Below are 23097 nucleotides of genomic sequence, written 5' to 3' on the forward strand. Positions count from 1 at the left end.
AATTCATGGAGGAGAGGGCTATTGATGGCTGCTAGCCATGCTGGTTATGCTCTGCCTCCACTATCAGCAGCAGTAATGTTTCTGAACACCAGTTGCTGGAAATTACAGGAGGCGACCTGAGATTCATCAAAGCAATTACTTTCAAAAAGGCTCCAAGCTACTGCACCCAGCACTCCTCAGTTCAACCTACACACACATTGCTGGGAGAAGCAGGCGTAGCTTCCAGGTGTCCAAGATAAGGCAGCTTGCTCATTGCCCCGGCTGGCCCCACAAAAGCTTCCTAAAACCCAGAAACTCAGACCAACACACCCTGTGCGTCTCAGACAGCCCCCTTATAAGTTACTGAGAGTGTAAAAGCAGATCACACTCCTGACTCTCTCCCAGATCTCAGAAGAGCACCTGCCCTCTTACAACTCTGATTCTAACCTTTCAGTAGCATGAATTCTAAGCACCTAGGTACATGAGGATTCTAAAACCCTGAGGTTGGCAATTACACACAATTCACTGGTCAAATTAGGGAACTTTATTTTAAAAAAGAGGGGAAGCAGGCAGGTCGAAACAGAACACCAAATACAGTGGTACCTTGGAAGTCTGTTCCGGAAGTCCATTTGACTTCCAAAACGTTCAGAAACCAAATTGCGGCTTCTGATTGGTTGCAGGAAGCTCCTGCAGCCAATCAGAAGTCGCGGAAGCCCCACTGAACTTCCAAAAACAGTTCTCAAACTGGAACAGTCAGTTCCGGGTTTGCGACGCTCAGGAGCCAAAACATTCGGGAACTAAGCTGTTCGAAAACCAAGGTACGACTGTAAATAAGAGCACTGAACTGATCCTAGCTTAGCCACTACAATATAGTTCTAACTGACTTACAAGTAGGCAGCAAGGAAGTTCCACTTCCTCAAAAGTCCAGTCTGGATTCCTGATGGTGGGATGGAACAATTATGCAAAGGCAGCTCAGCTTTTCAAAGTCTCCTCTGCTGGAGAAGTGGCCCTTGGCTCTTACTGACCAGTGAGATCCAGAGCCATTTGGCCCCACTGGTCCCCTTTCCCAGACAAGCATCTTGAGTACCCCTTTGTGACTGACTGGCTTAGAGAAATAGTGGGGCAGATCAGGGCCTTTCTTCACACGTCTATTGCATGTATGAGCATCTGAGTTCTTATGTAGGACATTTTCTCTTGGACAGATATCTAAGAAGTTACTCTTAAAATCCCACACATAGCTGAGTCGACATCCTGATTATAGTTTGTTGCCAGCAGTTGACAAACATGGTATGCCCATAAGGTTCACGAGAGCCTGATGAAGGTTTGGCTTTTTGCAAGAAAGTTGTCCGGCCAGCTAAGCCAGTAATAGTTTTGTGTTTGGCAGCCTACATAACTTCTCAATACTTTCCAAAAACCTTTAGATGCAAAATTACATTTTCCTGTTGCAGTGAAATGTTCTGTGATCCTCAGCAAACAGCAACATGGGTACATTTCCCAGATGATGTTGGACTACAAATCCCATCATCCCTGACCAGTGGTTATGCTTGCTGTGGTTATGCTTGCTGTAGTGCCAGTGTGGTGTAGTGGTTAAGAGCGATGGACTCGTAATCTGGGGAACCGGGTTCGCGTCTCCGCTCCTCCACATGCAGCTGCTGGGTGACCTTGGGCCAGTCACACTTCTTTGAAGTCTCTCAGCCCCACTCGCCTCACAGAGTGTTTGTTCTGGGGGAGGAAGGGAAATGAGAATGTTAGCCGCTTTAAGACTCCTTAAAAAGGGAGTGAAAGGCGGGATATCAAATCCAAACACTTCTTCTTCTTCTAATGGGAATGGCAGCTCTCAAAATGTTCTGGTTACCCTGGCTTTACTGCTGGAAACATCTGTGTAACTGCAGCAAACAATATTGCTTCATAAAGGGAGAAGCAGCCCAATGCCCCACCCTCTCCAATAACCCCTTGCATGACACACATGATCTACATAGTGGTTCAAAGAGACAGGAGCTTGCAGCTGAACATGTGGTCTGCCAGAGATCGGCACAGCTGGGACCCTGCTGGGGCCCACAGCTCAGGAGACCCACTGCTGATCCCCAGTGTTTCTGGGTCCTGCTTGCTCTCATGTTATTGCATGTTTGCCTGCCCTCCACATATGATAGGAGCAAAGAGGAACAGCAGCAGTTGTCTCCGCTTGCCTCCCTCTCTCCTTCAGTGCAGTGTTGTACTCGGAATCTGGAGGGAGGCCAAGCAGAGATGACAATGGCAAGGAGAAGGGCCTAATAAAAGTGTAATGACCAAGGGGCCCAAAAAATCTGGAGCCAACACTTTTGACAGTAGATGCTTGTGCTGCTGGGATTGTGTCAATGACTTGACATGCAGGATGGGGCTGCTTAGGTCAGAAATTGTGTCTGTGTCTGTTTCTGACTGAGAGAGGGATTTCCCAGTCAGCTGAACCACAGCTATGTATTTCAGATATTTGTGTCTTGATAATATTGAACCAAAGCGAGCAGTCACATTAAAAGCTGCTTTCCCACATGAAATGTGCCTCTAATTGTGTTAACCAAAGGTCTGACAGCCGAAACGCATTTGTTGAACTGGATGCAATGCAGTTTAGGTCCCTGTGGGAAACCTGCAAGCGGGACCTGAGAGCAGCAGCACTCTGTCCCCCTGCGGGTTCCAGCAACTGAGATTCAGAGGCGCACAACCTCCAGCAGTGGTCCATCCGGCACAGTGCAGGCTCCACTGACTGGCAGCAGCTCTGCAGGTTTTGGGACTGAAATCTTTTCCCTGGCCTGCTTGACCTCCTTGCAGATTGAGCCTCAGACCTTCTGCAAGTAAACCATGGGTCTTGCTGCTCAGAAACATGTTAGTTAACCCACCCTAGGAAAAGGGTCATACATAGTTCTGTGACAGAGCACCTGCTTGGCATGCAGAAGGCGCGGGGTTCAATCCCAGACGTTTCCAGGTACGGTTGAGAGAGGCTCCTTGGAGAACCACTGCCGGTCAGTGCCGACAACACCGAGCTATATGGGCCGGTGGCTTGACTCCTGTTCGCCTAGGAAACTGACCGGGAGAGGCGCGACTCCCAGAGCTGCCGCCGCCGCCGCCGCCGCTTCTTTGGGTCCCGCCGCTTCTCATTCCACGCATCTCTTTTCTCGCGTCGCGGCGGCAGACTTCGGGAATGACTGACGCGGATGACAGACGTCGTCTGAATAGGCGGGCGGCCCTCATGTGGCGCGGGACTGCGCTGACAACAGGAACGAACTCCGCTGTCTTAGAATGGCGAGCTGCAAGGCTAAGGAAGGCAAGAAGCCCGCCTGAGCGGCCCGAGAAGCGCGGCGCCTGAAGAAAGGGACGGGGGTGGGGTGGGGGAGGTCTCCGCCTTCTCCTCAGCGGAGCAGCGGGAGCTCATTTTCCGGGCTTTTGTTCCCGGCCGGCGGCTCCTGCGCCCGCAGCTGGGAAGTGAATGGCGCGGGCCTGGAAGCTGCCGGAGCGCGCAGCTGGCAACCAGCCGAGCCCCGTCGGAAGCCGCTCCCCTCCAGGCGAGCAGCGTGCCTCCTGCTGGGCGGCCGCCGCGGGGCGCCTCGGAGGAAGGCAGCGCTCCCGCGCGCTCGTTCCCGCCGCTCGCTGTAATCTACCTGACACAGCGGGAGCAGGAGGGGGAGAAGCCGGGAGAGCACCAGGGAGGCAAGCAGGGGCTGCCTGCCGCACACTCGCCCGCTGGGGAAGGGGTGGGGGGGCGCGGGCGGGGGGGGGGAGAATTGCTCGCGCACTCTGTGGAGGCGGCCCCCTCGAAGGAGTTGCGGTGGGCGCCGCTTCCGCAGCTGGGGGGGGGGGGCGGCGCAGGAGCAGCGCCCCTTGCGCGCCAGCAGGCAGCAGCAGAGGGTCAGCCTGGGAGCAGCGCGCGCCGCGACCTCGGCCAGGGCGAGGCTGGACTCCGAAGCGCCGCACGGGCGCGTGGCGGAGCACGCGGAGGAGGGGAGGGGAGGCCGCCTGCCGGAACCGCGCCCCTAGTGGTGAAGGGCGCTTCGTGGGCAGGAGGCGGCCTCGCTCCCGCTCCCACGTTCCTTGTGCAATACTGTAGTTCTCTGTACGCGCAAGCAAACCTAGTTCGTTAGATGAAAGTACTAGTTACGCAAGGGGACCGTCGCGCGATAGCACCGGGTGTAAGGCGTTAGGCAACCTCGATCGCTGCGGTGTTTTAACGAGCTGGGTGAATGGAGTAGCGAGCTGATATTATTATTATTATTAATAATAATAATAATAATAATAATAATAATAATAATAATAATAATAATAATTGTAAGTACTTATAAAAACGGCACCATCTCAAGAAGGGCAATGCCTGCTTCTCTCTCTCGCCGAAGGGAGTGCCTCTAAGATTATGGCTACTGCAGCACATCATCTAAAGGCAAAAGAGGCATTTGCTGGCTTTGGAAACAGCGCTTTTGTTCATTTGATTTTCTGCAGATTTAATGAATAGGCTGGTAAGTAACTGAAATTCATATGATTGGGAACTATTCACGTCTCTTTGGTCAGCTGCAAGTTATCAAGATTCGCAGTGCCACACAATGTCTTCTGTACGTTACAGTCCACCACACACAGCTTTTAAAGAGTATTTTTGGGCTTCCTGCACATTTTAAAATGACCTGGTTTGGTTTTTGCACTGATAGAGTTACTGGAAACATAAGACCCCTCTGCTCAATGGGCTTACTCTCTCAAGTTGGTGTGCACAGCATTATAGCCTAAAGAACATGGTTGGCATCCCTCTGCCTCGAGAGACAATGGAGTGCACTTCTGGGGGCAAAGACAAACCTCTGTGTTAGCACCAAAGGGAGTTCCCCAGGGTGCAAGCCTGAGCAGTGTGTATGGAGGTCCTGGGCTGCCCAGATGACAATGCCACACTCTCAGCCTTGCTGATGTGGTCCAAAGGAAAGCAGAGCAATTTGTTTGGCACTTGTTTGGCTTCAGGAGTTGTTGGAAGGAGGCATAAAGGATGCCACCCACCTGTCTTAGGGACTCCACTTTAGTTTTGTGTATGATTTACTCCTTAGCTTTGTCTTATCCCCATGATATCCCACTTTGCAGGAGAGGTTTGGGATCAGAGTTTTCCTTCTGGATGGGCTGCCTTCCCAGGTTGACAAGCCGCACCTGCCCCTCACTTCCCTCTACACTGCAGCATGTGCAGAAACCGCCTTCTTGACCGTTGGACCCACTATTTGTCTCATCTGCTCAATCTGCTGGAGCCGGTCTTTGCATGCAGGGGAAGTCCCTAACTCACTGAGGGCTTCAGACCCATCAGCTTCCCTCACCTGGTTTAGGCAGCCAATCAAGGTCCTTTCCAGGGTGTGGCTGCTGTCACACGCTGACAGTTTCTAGGAGCCACAGGTGAGAGCTGAGCACAGGGTGGGAACAAAAGGTGGAACAAACTACCCCAGGAGGAGCACAATGTGTACCCCAGCAGAGGTACTACGCCTCCCCTAACACACCATACGCCCCCTAAAGAACATAACCTATTCTGTTTAGTTAGAGAGAGAGAGGTGTAAAGGGACCCCTGGCAGTTAAGTCCAGTTGCAAACGACTCTGGGGTTGCAGCGCTCATTTCGCTTTACAGGCCGAGGGAGCTGGAGTTTGTCCGCTCCGGAGACAGTTTTTCTGGATCATGTGGCCAGCATGACTAAGCCGTTTCTGGCACAACAGAACACCAACACTGTTTAACCCCCTGCCGGAGCAGTACCTATTAATCTACTTTCATTTTTGGGCGTGCTTTTGAACTCCTAGGTTGGCAGGAGCTGGGACCGAGTAACGGGAGCTCACTCCGTCATGGGGATTCAAACCGCTGACCTTTTGATCGGCAAGCCCAAGGTTTAGACCACAGCGCCACTCTTTTGCATCAATGCTGTCTCTTGACATATTTGTGCATGAAGCCCAGTTTCTGTTTTTTAAAAAAATTAAAATGGTGTTATAACATGGCATGCCTTTAAAAAGAATGTTGTGTGTCTAAATTAGCCACACACCCTGTAATATAAAGAGGTATACATACACCACACGACATTTCAAAATGGAATAGGGATTTTGAGTGGGTTTGCACTGTAAGGGCATCTCTACCTTCTCATGTGTGTGATAGCATTTGGCCCAGACATTGGTAAGTGCTGATATGACCCTTCCCTCCCATTGCTGAGGCCCAGAACATGTCCTGTCCCGTTTCCTACAAATCCCATTGCACAACAGAAATGAAGCTCTAAACCACAAGGTCCTTCCTGGGTGGTTAAGGTCATCTAGCCTGGAGCCTCCATAAAACTGCCTGAGGCCAGCAACAATTCCCTAGAAACTCTCTTGCCTGTCATGTCTCATTGCTCATTCAGCAGAGCTTCTGCTCTGAGGCTGCACCTGCCAAGAGTTGTGGCGGTGCAGCTAATGGGAGCCTCTGTGCCACTGGGCACCTACCTGCTTCCCCACAGGCATTGCCTCTAACGTGGAACTGTGTGACAGAAGCCCAGCTGGTAGTATGGAAAGGCCGTTTCCTCCTTGGCCCATCCTACCCCCTTGACTTGTTGCCTCTTACAGGGCAGCTAATAGAATGAAATCCCAATTTGAGTGTCTCTGGGCTATTTCACTGACTTATTTGCTCCTGCGGCGAAAGCGCCTTGCAGGCTGCCGCTGTCCATTTCTGCTGCTTAATCTTTAATGAAGACGTTCTGCGTCTTCTGTCTGTCGGCTCCTCCTCTGTCTCTGTTTCCCTGATGCAAAAATATTCTAATGAATGAGCTGGCCAGCCCTCTTTTCCTGGCAACAAAGAAAGTGTCGTGTCATCTTCTGTGTTCGAGGCTGCAGAGCAGCTAAATGTTTTCCTCTTAAGCAAGGCCACTTCCCTTTTGCAGTCATGTGCTCACCCTTCCAGCTACAACCATCTCAGAGAATTGTGGCGAGTGCATGGGTGAGGTCTCTTTAAAGTTGTATCGGCGCATTGATTTTCCTATTGGCTGCCTGCTTTGTGAATAGCTTATTGTATGGCTTTCAAATGCAGACCCCAGGAGGAAGTTTGGATGTGGCTGAGGTGGGAAGTACAGTGGTACCTCAGGTTACAGACGCTTTAGGTTACAGACTCCACTAACCCAGAAATAGTATCTCGGGTTAAGAACTTTGCTTCAGGATGAGAACAGAAATTGCGCAGCGCCGGTGTGGCAGCAGCGGGAGGCCCCATTAGCTAAAGTAGTACCTCAGGTTAAGAACAGTTTCAGCTCAAGAGCGGACCTCCAGAACGAATTAAGTTCTTAACCAGAGGTACCACTGTATTGGGGTGCAGAAGCAAGAGAAGAAAGGGAAGGAGGGGGAACAAGAATGTGTGGAAGCAGAAAGGCTAGCAGTGGGAAGCAATAGGTGTGGGCCCCTTGCTTACTGAGCTCCTTTACTAGAAGAAGAGTTTGGATTTGATATCCCGCCTTATCACTACCCTAAGGAGTCTCAAAGCGGCTAACATTCTCCTTTCCCATCCTCCCCCACAACAAACACTCTGTGAGGTGAGTGGGGCTGAGAGACTACAGATCCCTGCTCTTTTTCTGTACCACAGAATTGTAGAATTATAGAGTTGGAAGGGACCCAAAGGATCATCTAGTCCAACTACCTGCAATGCATGAATCCCAACCAAAGCATCCATGATCAAAGGTTTGGAAACCTCACTCAAAGGCAGAGGGAGCCGCGTCAGGCTCTGTCCGCAGGGCTCCCTCTGCTTTCACCAGCTGGAGGAGGCGGGCAAGCTGCCTCATTCTCCCAGGAGAAAGAGGCAGCCCGCTCACCCCCCACTTGCCCAAAGATGGAGTGAGCCCCCAACCCACCTCTGGCTTGTGTGAGCTGGAGGCAGGGCGGGGGCTCTTTTAAACTTCTCCGTTCAGGGGTGGGCAGTCCCTGAACAGAGAAGCTTAAATGAGCTGCCTGCTTGCATGGGCAACCAAGGGAGAAACAAGCTACATTGTCCCTGGCCCATGCAGCTTGTTCTGCCCTCAGTGGTATTAGGGTCCAAGCAGGATGGCGGTTTCACCCAGCAGTATATTGTGGGTGAAACTGCCACTGCTCCTGAGTCTCTCTCTCGCCAGCTTATGGCTGCTGCTTGTTTCTCCCTCGTGTGCTAGGGGCAGAGGGATTCAGGAGCGGGGGCGGTTTCACCCACAATATACCACTGAGTGAAGCAGCCATCGTGGTCTGGCCCTCATACCTGTATCGATACATCGTCCAGGCCTAGCTGAAGCCTAAAGGGAATGGTTAGAAGTTCCTCAAAACTTTGGACAATATGGTAGGTATGTACCACCTCAGATGTTCAGAATATCTAAATGTGAAATGAAGAGAGCAGATTTTGTCCACTTTTGGTGAAACTGTCCTGAGGTAAAAAGTACTATATGGAATTGCATCCAATATTTTGAAGTTCCAGCAACTCCCAGTTTACGTGGGGGTTACGTTCCAAGGTACTACACGTGTATATTTGAGACACCATCGAAAAAGCCTGCAAACACCCACCCATTCCTCCCCTTTTTGTGGCATTTTTGTGATGTTTTCAGGTCACTTCAGGGTTCAGCACGATGCAGCCTGTTCTGTTATGCATATACTGTACCAGGCGTACCTAAAGTGATCACTGCCAATATTTGGAACAGTTAGATGCATATGTATACTAGTTTATCTTAAGGACATGGTTCTTGAGGACAGAGAGAAACTATTATACCATGTGCTTCCAGAAGCAAGAATTTTGCATGAAAAATATTGGGAAAAGAAAGAATTCCCACATCTGAGGGAATGGTTTATAAGACTTTGGGAGCTGGCAGCTTTGACTGCTTTCCCCTCTCAGGCTGCATTCTGGCCCCAGGCCTGAGGTTCCCCACCCCCTGGGCTAGATGAACAGTCTGACTCAGTATAATAAAGCAGCTTCATATTATTTGTGGAATAGCCACAGAGTGAACATTTTAACAGTGACAGCAGAGAAGCATCTGCAAAGGCAGAGTGGCTGCACAGAAAAAGGGGCCCTAAGTCCTTCACAGCAGCTCCCTGGCCTCCATCTACTGCAATAGCTCCATAAGGAGCTCTATAAGGAATCTCCTGCAACCAATCGGAAGTTGCAGAAGCCCCATTTAGGTTCCAAAGAACATTTGCAAACTGGAACACAAACCGGGTATGCGGCGTTCGGGAGCCAAAATATACACGTACCAAGGCGTTTGGATCCAAGGTACGACTGTACTGCATCTCCAACATCAGGAACAATGGACATGTTAAACTAGTGCAGAAGTTCTTAATGGCACAGGGCTTATGACTGATTTCCCCCCCCCAACAACTCACCCCACAAAAAGGGGTGCATCCCTTTAAGCCAGTGGTAGCCAGCCTGATGCCCTCCAGATCTTTTGGAGTACAACTCTTTTGAGCCTTGGCCAATGAGAGCTTTCATCCCAATGCAAACAAGTGACATGGGCCAGGAGTCGGCTTCACCTGCTGAACAGCAGCCTGAAGTGCAGAGAGGTGGGATGACTCCACCTGCAGCTGATCAACCTTCAAGGGCAGGGGGAGAAGGCACTGAAGAGAACCAGCTGGCTCTGGCCTTCTGAAACACAGCTCTCAGCAGCAGTCAGATGCTGGAAACAACGCCTGTAGTTCCTGGTGCCACCTTGCTGCTTCCTGCTCTCCATCTGGACCCCTGGCTCTGTGATCATCTGGATTCCCTGACCTCTGGACTGTCTGTATGTGGATTCTGTTCTCATGCAAGTGTTCCTCAAGGACGCCTAGCCGCTGCCTGCTTGGCAAGGGGACTCAGATGGGGCTACGACAACAAAAGCCATGGGGGAGCCAAATCCAGAACAGGGACGTGGCTGGGGCAATGGGCTAAGTCACCTGTACCCTTTGCCATGGTTCTGCTAGAGATCCATCAGCACTCCTCACAGCAGCTATTAGATATTTCTTTTTGCTGGGGTGGGGGATGCAGAAAAAGTAATGCAATAATTAATTGCATGGTTGTCATGTCTGATTTGACCCTAAATGGCTCAAACTTCTAAGTAATGTAGATCCTTTTTGGAAATACTGCCCTTGGCTTATTTCCGTTTCCAAGGCTGTGAGCAGTCTGCTCTCTTTCCCCTTTTATTGTGACTCCACTAGACTCCCGCCCCCCCGCCCCCGAATCTCCTGCTACTGTTTTGCTTCTTTCTATATACAAACAGAGCTCTGTGGTTTTCAGCATGAGGTAAATGTTTGCCTAGGCTCAAGATCTGTGCTGAGATGGGTTGGAACGATCATTCTGGCTAGGCCCACCCCTTTTAGCCTCTGGTTTTCGGGACAGGGTGTTTGTTTGTGTGGCGCTGGTGGTATGATGAACTATATTTCTACCCCACTATGATACTTGTTCTTGTTGCTTCGGAGAGGAGGGGGGTGACTCAAAGTAGCTGCTTTTGCAAGCATAAACATCCGCTTTTGACCATTTATAAGCTGTAAGAGGGAAAGAGAAGAACACATGGTTCCAAGAATGTGGAGTGTGAGGAGAAGCCTCTTTCAATATGAAGCAAGGGTATGCAAAAGCCTGCAAGGAAAATGAAACAGATTAAGTTCACTGTTCCTGAAATTTAAGGATAGGGCAGGGAGAAAGTAGAACAGAAGATTAGGCTTAATCATAGCTGTCAGAGCTGCCTCTAGGTCCCAGCTCACAGAGGACCAACGCTAGGCTGTCGTAACGTACAAAAGTCTTTATTGAAGTTCAGTTTCCATTTCAAAGCCGCAGCGTGCAGCCCTACGTCTTAAACCCTAGATCGGCGAAGTCCCGTCTGAGTCTCCTCCCCTCTGACACCAGTTTAAGATCCTAGCCCTGCTCCACCTTTTCCGCTGCTCTCTCCTCCTCTGGGTCCTCCTGCCCGCTGGGGCATTGCCCTTTCTGGACTCTTCCGACGCTGAGTCGCTTAGCTCCTCCCCCTGCCTCCGGCGGGCTTTAGGACCCGGTTCCCAATCCTCATTCTCTGCTGTCCCGCGCTCCTGTACATTTGAACTTGCCTCTCACGCCAACCCCGTGACCTTTCTCCTAACCGTTACACTACTTCTGTCACTGCTTCCCTCTTCCGGGATACTGGCCGGATCTGACCTCCCCTCCGTTGTCCGACTCTCCGATGGAGGCGTGGTCAGCCCTGCCTCGTCTTCTCTCCCTGGTGGGGAATGTACTGGCCCCGATACTTGGGACTCTTCCCCCCCACTCTGCTCTGGTGGGGAAGCTGGTCCTGATTTCCAACTACTGCTCTGGGAGTCCCTGTTGCCCCCTTGCTCCTGGGGCGTTCCCCTTGGGAACCCCCTACCCCTGGCCACTGGCGCCTCCTTCTGTGAATCTTCCGATTCGCTGGAGAGGCTCATGGAATCCCTCGGGCCTCTGTCCTCTTCTCCTACGCTCCCCTCGGATTCTTCCCCTTCGCTCTCCATTTCCTCTCTTCCCTGTGCCTCTGCTCCTGAGCCCCTGACAATAGCTGTCAACTTTTCCCTTTTTTTTTTTTTTGCAAGGAATCCTATTCGGAATAAGGGAATTTCCCTTTAAAAAAGGGGAAAGTTGGCAGGTATGGGCTTAATGCTCTTCAAATTTAATAATAAAAGGTGGAAAGAGAATGTTGGTACAGAGCTGTTTACCATCCCTGGGAACAATTTCAATCTTTTTTAAATTTTTCTTTTTTTAAAAAAAAATAATTCACAAAATAGCAGGGGCTTTTGCAAGGGGCAGCGCTTTCACTCAGCACTCTCCAGTAAATGCTCCCTGAAAATTCATTCCGCACAATAGTCACAATTGTAGTAGACTTGCTAGCTTATGGGGAGGGGGGGGCACACACATGTTTTCTCGCTGACAAAATATTGCAGCTCGAAAGTGGAGGAAACAGAACTGTTCCATAACAGAAGAGAACCTAGAATTGGTGTCAGTGACTGTAGGCCCTTGGGCTAAATCCAATCTCTCCAGGTTTTCTGCAGTTCACAGTTACCAACCTAAAGGCAAAAAGTATGAAGGATGTGTCATTCGTGGCAAAAGCCACTTTAAGATTTAGGGTTGAGGTGTGGAACCTGTGGCTCTCCAGATATCATTGAACTAGAACTCCTATCATCCCTGACTATTGGTCATGCTGGTGGCTGTTATGGGAGTTCTAGTCCAACAACATAATGAGAAGCCATGGGTTCCCAGTCCTGATTTATGGAAGGAGGCACTGGCCTGCCACCCTTGACACTGGTGCAGAGATGGGCAGTGACTGAGCATTGCCATTGATTTCACTGCAGGGACAATGATGCCATCTCTTTGGTCCATGTTCTGCATGTCAAATAAATAAGCTAAGCAGAGGAAAAGGTAGGTGACAATGACATGCATGATTAAATGTAACCTCACACTTTTATTTTGGAAACCTATCCAAAACTCAAAAACCATGGGCGCTGAAACCCATGGGCATGGTGACTCGGCGGGCACTGTTTGCGGCCCCCCCGACCCGCGAAGGAGCCTTTTTAAAGGCTACGGAGCGGGTGCCAGGGGGGGTGTGGTGCTATGAGTCCTCCGCTTCCCCTACCGAGCGAAGCCGCATGCCATTTGGCGGAGAGCGCTGACTTCTTCCATTGAAAATTTGGATTAAAAAGAACAACCCGTGAGTAATTGGAAACTGGACTTAAAAAGGGAAAAAAAATTAAATTCGGAGCAAGCGGGGGAGGTGCAAAAAGGAAGTCCGTCTCCCCCCTGTCGTAGAGGATTTAAAGCAAAGGATTTGACAACTAAGATCGAGTGCTACCTTTTTTTGATAAAGTTACTAATTTCACGATGGAAAATTATAAGACTGGGCTGGAGGAGAAAAGTAGAACGTGAGCTAAAATGCAACCCCCCCCCCCCCCGGGAACCGGGAGCGATCCGCGAGAGCGCCGGGAGAGGAGAAACAGAGGCTTTGACAGCTGTCAAAGGAGCTGTCAAAGCTGAAGAATAAAAAGAGAACTTTGTTATGAGGACTTTGCCGGTTACATTTGTTACAAATTAGATATAAATTGTTTAAAACAAGGAATAACAAGTTACTTTGACTGTTGGGTGCGATCTGGAAGGAAACTGAGTTACTATAATCCCTCTAGAGGGGCTGTGGGACACTACAAGTATTGCTGGCATGAAATTTGAATTGGACTTTTTATCTCCTGGGAAACTGCAGAAATGGAACACTATTTTGTCTACAGAGGTCTCTACACTAAAGGAGACAATAGATTTATCTATTGAAGAATGGAAGGGACTTGACGCAAAGTTTTGTTCCTGAATAACAAAGCCTCTGTAGAGGATTTAGAAGCTTTTGGAATTGGAACATTTTTGCAGGAGAGCAGGAAAAGAAACTAGAGGAAAGTGAGGAGAGAGAATAATAAGAACAACATGAACAACAAGAATTGGACAAAGCTGGAAGTGGGAACATTTGGGACATCCAGATTTGAAAGGTCTAAAGAAACAAAATTGGAGTTTTTACTCTTAAATACAGAGATCTGGATGGAAAAAATGGACCTTTTTGAGATAGAGTTTTTCCAAGATTGGACGCTCGAAACTAAAGATGATCAAAAAGACGGCAAAGACTATTAAAAAGACGGCAAAGTGGACTTGTGAAGGATTTCGGCCTAGATGTGGGATCTCCAGGATGACAACAGGCATTGATGGACATTGGGGAACGCAACCGGGAAAGGGGGGAGGGAAATTTGGAATCCAAAGGGTGTTAAACTATACTTTATTCTTTTTTCTATTTTCTTTTATTTTAATCTGTTCTGCATATTAAAGAGGGGAACTCGTGGAAGGGAGCGGGGTCGATTTTAGGGGATGGAAAAACATTCTTAACATTGGGTTAATTATAATAAGTTTAAAATTTGGGGTAAGAACTTGCTGAATCTATTTGAAGGAATTGGAATACAAGAGGGGGTGGGGTGGGGAAGTCCTGGAAAGATGCTAATGAAAATAAGGTTATAAAATGGATGTTTTATTTTTTTTCTTTTTTCTGTTATATTTGAAAATGTTCAATAAATATTATTTTTTAAAAAAAACAGTTAGCAAGGTCTTGAACTCATGATAACTGCTCAAATGGGTAGATATGAGAGGGGAAAGTGGCTCGGTATTGAAGTCATAATGTCTACATTGGTCAAAAGTTCTTTTGCAGCATAGCCTTAAAAGGGATGTGGTGTCATGAGGAACGCCAGCACTTCAGAATTTGCCACTAGTAAGGTAGCGGTATTAACTTAAATTAGAGCATGCTTAGAAAGACATGCAAGTTGAAGTATGAAAATGTTACTTCCTCTGAACCATAAAGCACAGTCGGCTCTCTATCGAAATACAATGGTACCTCGGGTTACATACACTTCAGGTTACATACGCTTCAGGTTACAGACTCCGCTAACCCAGAAATAGTGCTTCAGGTTAAGAACTTTGCTTCAGGATGAGAACAGAAATCGTGCTGCGGTGGCGCAGAAGCAGCAGGAGGCCTCATTAGCTAAAGTGGTGCTTCAGGTTAAGAACAGTTTCAGGTTAAGTACGGACCTCTGGAACGAATTAAGTTCTTAACCCAAGGTACCACTGTATATGACTGCATCATCACAACATTGCAGAAGCTCTCACAGAGCACTTTCCCCAGCAGTCTTGTAGGCAAGGAGGTTAACCTACCACAAGGAGGACAGATGGATCACACATTCCTTTCCCTGAAGTATGTTTACCCTGCCAATAGTAAATTAGGTATGCTACAAAATGAGTGTGAAGGCGCCAGTCCACTAATGACTATAATTAATTGGGGTTAATTCGTTCACCTTCATTAATCAATTACCATTATAAGCTAGACAATTAAATGACTAAAATAACACTCTGATAATTTGGGACCTTGGGATGAAGGGTGGGTAAATAATAATAATAATAATAATAATAATAATAATAATAGAAGAAGAAGAAGAAGAAGAAGAAGAAGATGATGATGATGATTGGGACTGGCTCTCAAACCGAAGTTAATAGTTAAGGTTTAAAATACATATACACAAACACACATTTGCTCTGGTCTTTCGGTTTCAATCCCTTCCCTGTGTTTGCCTCTTAAGATGTCGGGTCAGGGAAGTTCTGCTGAAATCTAAGAAATGTCAGGTCAGGGATGTCAGTCCATGCTTTGAACAGGAGCAAGCATCTTATCAGCGTTTAACAAATCAATTAATTACAGTTTGTTCTGTACTCAGGAGACTTGAAAGTTCTCTGCAATTTGTATTATTTTCCACCAGGCATAAATCTACCAGCTGGATGCTGAGATTCCTGCATATTAAAAACCTGGGCTACAGTGATGAGGGCATGTTGCTCTGCAAAATGTAAATTGCTGACTTTGAAAATCCTTGCCTAACTGTAGAGACAGGAGGGTTGACTAAATGCAAAGATAATTGCTTTCTGTTAAAATAAGAGAATAGCACAACTCTTCCAGTTCCTCTCTCTACACCCACCTCTTTTTCCACAGTAACAATGTTTGAAATGCACTATTGTTGCAAGTATTGTTTCCATGTGTGAACGGGATACTGAAATTAAAAGTAGTAATATTCAAGCCAAATATTTTTATCTGATATAACTGCTCTCCATAACAAGTATATCCCAGCATAGTTAACGATCAATAATTAGTTATTGGAAGCATGAAAAAGTGTGCAGATTCCCTTGAATCAACACAGTACTTGCCAGTACTGTGCCTGTGAGGCAGACTGAAGCAGCTGCCTTGGGTGGCAAAATCCCAGGGGTGGTGCCCCATGGATGCCCAACCTGTCCCTACCACAGCTGGCAGAGTCACGCAGTGGCAGCTTCCCGTGAGATCTCAGTGAGATCTTGTGAGAGTTCCACAATATCTCACTGGAAGCCGTCACAATCACATGAGCCTGGTAAGCGAGACTTCAGCAGGGAGGTAGCAGAGGGCAACTAGGGGTGGGACGTTCCCATTTCTCCTCAGGTGGTGAAATAGGGTGGGTCAGCCCTGCTACTTGCAGACTGTGTCTTCTAGTGGCAGAAGACCCTCAGAAATTTGAAGTGATCAAATAATCCCTTGTTGTCTCACCTACTCAGTTTTCTACTTCTTCCTCCTTGCCTGCCCAAGTTAGAGCCATGCCAGCCTCACAGGTAGAGCACTAAAGTTTGGCTTTCATCTCATCCTTGTCCCATCTCTGTGCACTTGATTTTCTAGCCCCCTGCTCTGTACAAACACCCTGATAGATCTCTTTAGGGTAGCAGGCAGCTAACCAGAGAATAGCAGACCTGGTTTACTCCTACGCCTTTATAGATATTGGTCTGACAAACCTAGACAGCATCTTTAAAAGCAGAGACATCACCTTGCCAACAAAGGCCCGTATAGTTAAAGCTATGGTTTTCCCAGTAGTGATGTATGGAAGTGAGAGCTGGACCATAAAGAAGGCTGATCGCCGAAGAATTGATGCTTTTGAATTATGGTGTTGGAGTCCCATAGACTGCAAGAAGATCAAACCTATCCATTCTTAAGGAAATCAGCCCTGAGTGCTCACTGGAAAGACAGATTGTGAAGCTGAGGCTCCAATACTTTGGCCACCTCATGAGAAGAGAAGACTCCCTTGAAAAGACCCTGATGTTGGGAAGGATTGATGTTGGGAAGGATTGAGGGCACAAGGAGAAGGGGATGACGAGGATGAGATGGTTGGATGGTTTTTGCGAAGCTACCAGCATGAGTTTGGCCAAACTGTGGGAGGCAGTGGAAGACAGGAGTGCCTGGCGTGCTCTGGTCCATGGGGTCACAAAGAGTTGGACACGACTAAACGACTAAACAACAAAAAGCTTCTCACAGTAGACAAATAAGCATTATAACTGCTGTTATCAGCCGATCAATCTGTTGTTGGAGGCACAGGAGCAGAAGCTGGTAAAAAAAGAGAAGCAGCTGGCAATCCCAGCCAGTGCTGGTGCCAAGCTATTTTGTACTCTAGGCAAGGCCCCAGGTTTGCAAAGGCTGCTGTAGCGCAAAGCTCTGAGTTTGAAATGTAGATATTCTATGCTGGATGTTTGCAAATCTGGATCTTATCCTCCTGTCAAGCACTCTACTTGCGGCTTGATTGGCAATAAAAGCACACAAAGTAGTAACAGGGGACTGAGGTGAGGGAAGGGGGAAAAGAGATTCCCCCCCCCCCCTCGCTCCAGCTGCCAAATTATGATGAAAGAAAATATTACCAGTTACCCCCCGTTTCTCAGTCCTCAAAAGCAAGCAGAAGAAAATGCAAGGTTCTAAGTCAGCACTCAGCATTAAAATTCAAATGTTTTACACAAAGTTAATATTTTGTCTTTTTCACCCCCTAGCAGCACTTTTTGCGTAATTCATTACATACTATTAATGCTACTCCTTGTTTTAAAGTGTAGTTTGCCACAAGCCACAGGCCCTGCGTGATAAAGAACACAGTGCAGATTTGTAAACTGCCCCAAACGTGATCATCTCTACGACAGCCTTCCCCAAGTTGGTGCCCTCCAGGGGTGCTGAACTGTAGCTCCCACATTGGCTGGGGCTGATGGAAACTGTATTCCAAAACATTTGGAGAGCACCGGGTTAGAGAAGACTGTCTAAGAGCAGAACGATGACAACATCATCATCGTAAGAACTGCTTTCCTGAATCAGATCTATCTAATCCAGCCCTCTCCCTCCAACAACAGCCAGAGAGATGCCCTTGGGTGTGATTCACACAGGAGGCAATAAATTTGTTTTTATCACAGTGGGAAGTAAGCAGCAATAATTACAATTCTATTATTTGCCTCCCACTTTTGTTATGCAAAGCCAGAGAGACACCGACATGTTACACAATGGGATTAATTTTCTGTATGACTATCAGATACAGATATCAGATGTGGTGTAGTGGTTAGAGAAGTGGGAAACATGGGTTTGAATCCCACCTCAGCCATGCATTCCACAGGTTCACACTGGACTGGTAATTACCACTCATTTTTACCTACGTCATAACAGTGTTGTAAGAATAAATGGAGGTTGCTCCATGTACAGGTGCTCTTGAGTTGCTTGGAGGAAGACTGGACTACTAACATAATGATAATGATGCTGCTGACATCACACAGAGCCCTCCCTACCAGTTAAATTTCTATGCCCTGTCTTTGCCTATCAGAATTCAGCTCTGTGGTCTTAGCCCCTTCTCAAGCTAACTAGGAAGAGTATGCATTGCTAGGTTGGGCTGCTAAATCTCCCACACTACTTTGGTGGAAAGTGGATTGGGGCATGCTGCATATTAGGAGTAAAGCAACAGTAAAGCTTGCAGTAAGTTACCGGAATCCGTGGGGATGGAATAGACAGAAAAGCAACCTATTCATCCCTTACTGATTCCTTCTCTTTTAGTAACGTTACCTGTTCGTAAAGTAGATCACCAACTCTCAGGCTTTACTTCCTTCTTGCTTCTTTTCCGAGTTAGTCTGAGTATGAGCTAACATGGGTCAGTGTTAACTTCACATCTATTTGCAATGACTTTGTTTGCCGTGAGTAATAAATCTTTTAAGTTTTATCTATCCTTTCAACCAGAGTCTTTTTGCACATTGCTGCAATATATCCATCAAACTCCAACGCTACAAATGGCTGCCAGATCACTGCAGTGACAGAAGTTTTCGGTTTCTCCATTGTCTTCTACGTGATGCCATCGCTTACACCATTCTAATGAGAGGAAGCCACAATGGGCGCTAAAAGGGAAAAGGGAAATCAGGCTGCAAACAAAATGAACTGTCAGCATAGTACTTTTGTATGTCTACAATCAGAAGATCTTTCTTCTTTATTATTACCTTTGCATACTCTTAAAATTAAAACCTAGCATTAAATTAAATCCAGGATTAACCCCTGATGAACGTGTTAAGGGCCTTGATCTGCAATCCTATATATTCAGATAAAAGTCTTGCTCGTTTCAATTGGTTTTACTGCCAGATAAGTGGACATGGAATTTTAGTCTAAATGAATGTATGAAGGGCTGTAGCTCAATAGCAGAGCACTGGGTTTGCAGGCAGAAATTCAGTCCTTAGCATCTCCTGGTAGGACAGGGGTGAGACCTTTCCCTGGGGCCCTGGAGAATCACAGCCTGTCAGTATATAATACGGGGCTAGAAGATGGACCTCTAGTCTGACAAAAGGTGCTTCCAGGTGGGGTTTAAATAGTGCAAATGAATTGTTGAGACATCAAATAGGTTGGTTTATTCTAAAAGACTTTTTGCTGGATTAAATGTGAGCTAGCATTTCCAGAATGCCGTGTAGATGCAGTGAAAAACTTCCATGATGAGCATTGTTCCCACAATAAACACAATAAACACCTGCCTGGAAACACCCTGGCACACACTGTAAGGCACTCTCCCTATGTTCATAGCTCAGTTTTGACTAGCTTGTGGTTTAGTACAGAGGCGAAATGCGACACAATTAAGCAAATGCTCTTTGGGTACAGTACACTGGCACAAATAACAGCCATTCTATCATTGCTGAGCTTTGTTCCCTTCCCTGTTGCATCAGATGTTCTTTCTGAATATTTACTTCCTCCTGGGTAACCCAGCTTCTCTTTGTGGCAGCACCTGTAGTGAAGTCATAATTCTCTTTTTGCAACATCACAGTCTGTTGCCATGGGAATGCATGTAATGTAATGTTATAAATTCAGCAGTAGAGCTTCATTCTTGGGAGCGGGTAGGAGCTGAAACTCTGGAGCAGGAAGACCCCTTATTTAAAAAGAACAGGCTTTGATAGATAGCCAGAAAAGTCACACAGGCAATGACTGAGCTCCTCTCTAATTAGGATCTACGTAAGAATTGTTCTGAATGTGGAGATGCCTTTTATAGTAAGTGCTGATTATGCAGGAGGGCGGGAATGCCTGTTGGGGAGGTTATAGACTCGCACTTCAGACTGGAGTCTATTACAATTTTTTAATGGCATGCTTTCCATTTCCAGCTTTTGTTTCCAGTTCTCTAATTGCACATTAATATTAATCGCTGCTCTCTGAACATTCAAGGGGAAATAAGGAAATTCACTAACTAAGGTAAATCCACTCCAAAATGCCCAGTCACTTCATTGTTATTAATCATGTATACAGCACAAGAATTCTACAGAGTGCTTTAGAATCCTTATCTCATTCATTCTAACTCTGATATGACAGGAGTGCTCCACTGTGCATTTCTCATGAGAGATTAAAAAGAACGAAGAAATTCTCGGAGGCTGACAAGGAAACTCTCTGCCCAGTCATTCACAAGCGAAGGCACTGCAGAAAAAGAAAGCACACATGGGATCCAGGAGCAAAGGCAGATTTTTGGCTATATGGAAGCATCTTTCCTGATCACAATTTAGTCCTTTAACACGAATAGGTGTGTTTTAAAAGGGGTCTGAGGACAGTCATTTTATGTATTTTACAGTGGAATCCACTGTATGTCAACTGAGAAGTAAACTGCACTCAGCTGAATTATTCTTACTCATTGTGTATAGGATGGTGAGCCAGATATGCCGATTTCAGTTCTGGTGTTTTACTGTAATAGGAAATCAAAACAGTAAAGACAGCATTTTTTTCTGATTTGTTTGTTTTATGTTGCCTCGCAATATGTTGCACTTATGTTGCACTTCAATAACTCAAAAAACCACAATGAAGTTTGGGTGATATGCAAAATTTAATTAAAACTACTCAATTAATCAAACAATTAACTGGTTAAAAGGAAGGTGATTAATCAACTTGGGGGAAAGATAATAAAATGTACATTCAGACATAGGAGAACATAAACACAAAATAGAATACCAAGTTGTGCTTGGTTCAAAAACATTAATGTTTTTGAAAGTGGTGTCACCGAAAACCAGACACGTGGTTGAGATCCCTGTAGCCATGAGAATGCTTAAATACCATGGAGTTCTGCTGGAGAACAAAGTATCAAACCAGTTATTGCATTTCTCTGGGGTCAGCAGTACTGGGTTTTGTGTTTCCCACACTATTTGGTAGACTCACATAGGGAGGCATTTAAAAGTTATTGCAGCTCTGTAAGAGCCCTGGACATGTGGCGGTAGCTAAAGACATGAGCATATGTAGCAGCCTTTGGATAAAACGCTGACTTCAGAAAATTCCAGAAATCCAAGTTAAATCCTTTTTAGAGTTTGTAGTTAGCAATTCAGTAGCAGGCAGGTGTTGTTTCTCTCAGATTCACTTTATACCCTGCAACATTCCTAGACAGAATACACATCTGCGTAGAAATCACCATGTTTCGTGGCAGCAAATTGGCTCTACAGATGAGATATGTCATAAACATGTAGTATAGTACTTTCCTTCTATATATCACCATGTAGAATGTTACAATGTGTGAAAGGGCCTAACGTCAAAAGAAAACCAGTCCTCTCTCATAAAGCATCTGAAGTTCTTTCCAACATACATATAGCTATTGCCAAAGAAAACTCAAACTTTCCCCTATACTGTGAACTAGAAGCCTTGGACCCAGCATTGCTTGGGAATTCTAAGAAACAACAATAATAAAGTCTGCAGTTTTGAAATTGGTGGTTTAAATGGTGCAGTTTTTAAAGGTTCAGTTTTGATTCAAAATGGCATCCAATTGTATCCAAGCATAGATGAAAACCTGCTTCTTGATCTCAGGAACTAGAATGAAAAAGATGCCTTTAATATCTTTAGAGGTATCCAAATGCATGGTGAACAAACAACTTTCTAAAATATATAGTGGAAGCTTAGTGTGACACCACAAATACATTAGATTAGAATGAATCAAAAGCATTTCTCTTACCTTTTCAGATTGGATAAAGATGTAATTTAACATATAGGTCTGATCGTCATTGAGCAGTTATAAAGTCATCCGTATAAGTGAACAGAACCAAGTATTGCTTCTTACAACTTCCTGGTTAAAAGTTTAGCTTAGAAAAGATAGAAGAGATATGCTTGAAGCATGCTAAGCTGGTGTTTGAAGTGGCAAGGGGCTGGATATGGGTCAATAAATTCAAGCTGAATACTGATAAAACAGAATTGCTACCTGCTCGGAGTTCTTTTTTTTATATATATATAATATTTATTAAGATTTTAGAAGAATAAATGGGTTACAAAATAGATATCAAAAGAGAGAAAAAAAGTAAAAAATACAAAATACAAAATTACAGAAATACAAGAGAGAGAAAAAATTACATAATACCAAATAGGGAAAACAAACAGTTAAAAACAAGTCCATCTTTTCATAGCTTATACTTCATTTACTTATTTCCCTGACCCCCTCACACCTCCCTTTTCTGTATTCCAATTCACATATTTAGTTCAGCAAATCCTTTCCCTCTTTGTTTTATTCTTAATCCAATATCTTAACGTATTGTAACTTTATATTTTCATCTATTATCAATCTATTTTTGTGAATTCGTTCTAACCTTATTGCTAAAGCCAGTTCGTTTCAATCCAACATCACTTTAACTTTCATTAATTTTACAATATCTCTGCAAGTAGTCTTTGAATTTTTTCCAATCTTCTTCCACCGACTCTTCTCCCTGGTCTAGGATTCTGCCAGTCATTTCCGCCAATTCCATATAGTCCATTACTTTCATCTGCCATTCTTCCAGGGTGGGTAGATCTTGTGTCTTCCAGTACTTTGTGATGAGCATTCTTGCTGCTGTTGTGGCGTACATAAAGAAAGTTGTATCCTTTTTTGGCACCAATTGGCCGACCATGCCCAGGAGAAAGGCCTCTGGTTTCTTCAGGAAGGTATACTTAAATACCTTTTTCATTTCATTATATATAATTTCCCAGAAAGCCTTAATCCTTGGGCGCGTCCACCAAAGGTGAAAGAATGTACCTTCATTTTCTTTACATTTCCAACACTTATTATCAGGCAAGTGATATATTTTTGCAAGCTTGACTGGTGTCATGTACCACCTGTATATCATTTTCATAATATTCTCTCTTAAGGCATTACATGCCGTGAATTTCATACCTGTGGTCCATAACTGTTCTCAGTCAGCCAGCATAATGTTGTGTCCAACATCTTGTGCCCATTTGATCATAGCAGATTTCACCATTTCATCCTGAGTATTCCATTTCAACAGCAAGTTATACATTCTTGACAAATTCTTAGTTTTAGGTTCTAATAGTTCTGTTTCCACTTTTGATTTTTCCACCCGGAAGCCAATTTTCTTGTCCAATTTGA

At 45.9% G+C, this 23097-nt stretch overlaps 1 long non-coding RNA gene across 1 annotated transcript; it reads left to right on the forward strand.

The window, feature by feature from the left end:
- The first annotated feature begins 19575 nt into the window (after positions 1–19575).
- On the forward strand, positions 19576–20495 carry LOC309339035. Its single transcript, XR_014155144.1, has 3 exons — positions 19576–19772; positions 19883–19970; positions 20088–20495. It is a non-coding gene; the product is annotated as an uncharacterized lncRNA (long non-coding RNA).
- Positions 20496–23097: the final 2602 nt, after the last annotated feature.

The sequence above is a fragment of the Podarcis erhardii genome, assembly GCF_964252035.2.
Source record: "Podarcis erhardii genome assembly, chromosome: 1".
In the NCBI taxonomy this organism is placed as follows: domain Eukaryota; kingdom Metazoa; phylum Chordata; class Lepidosauria; order Squamata; family Lacertidae; genus Podarcis; species Podarcis erhardii.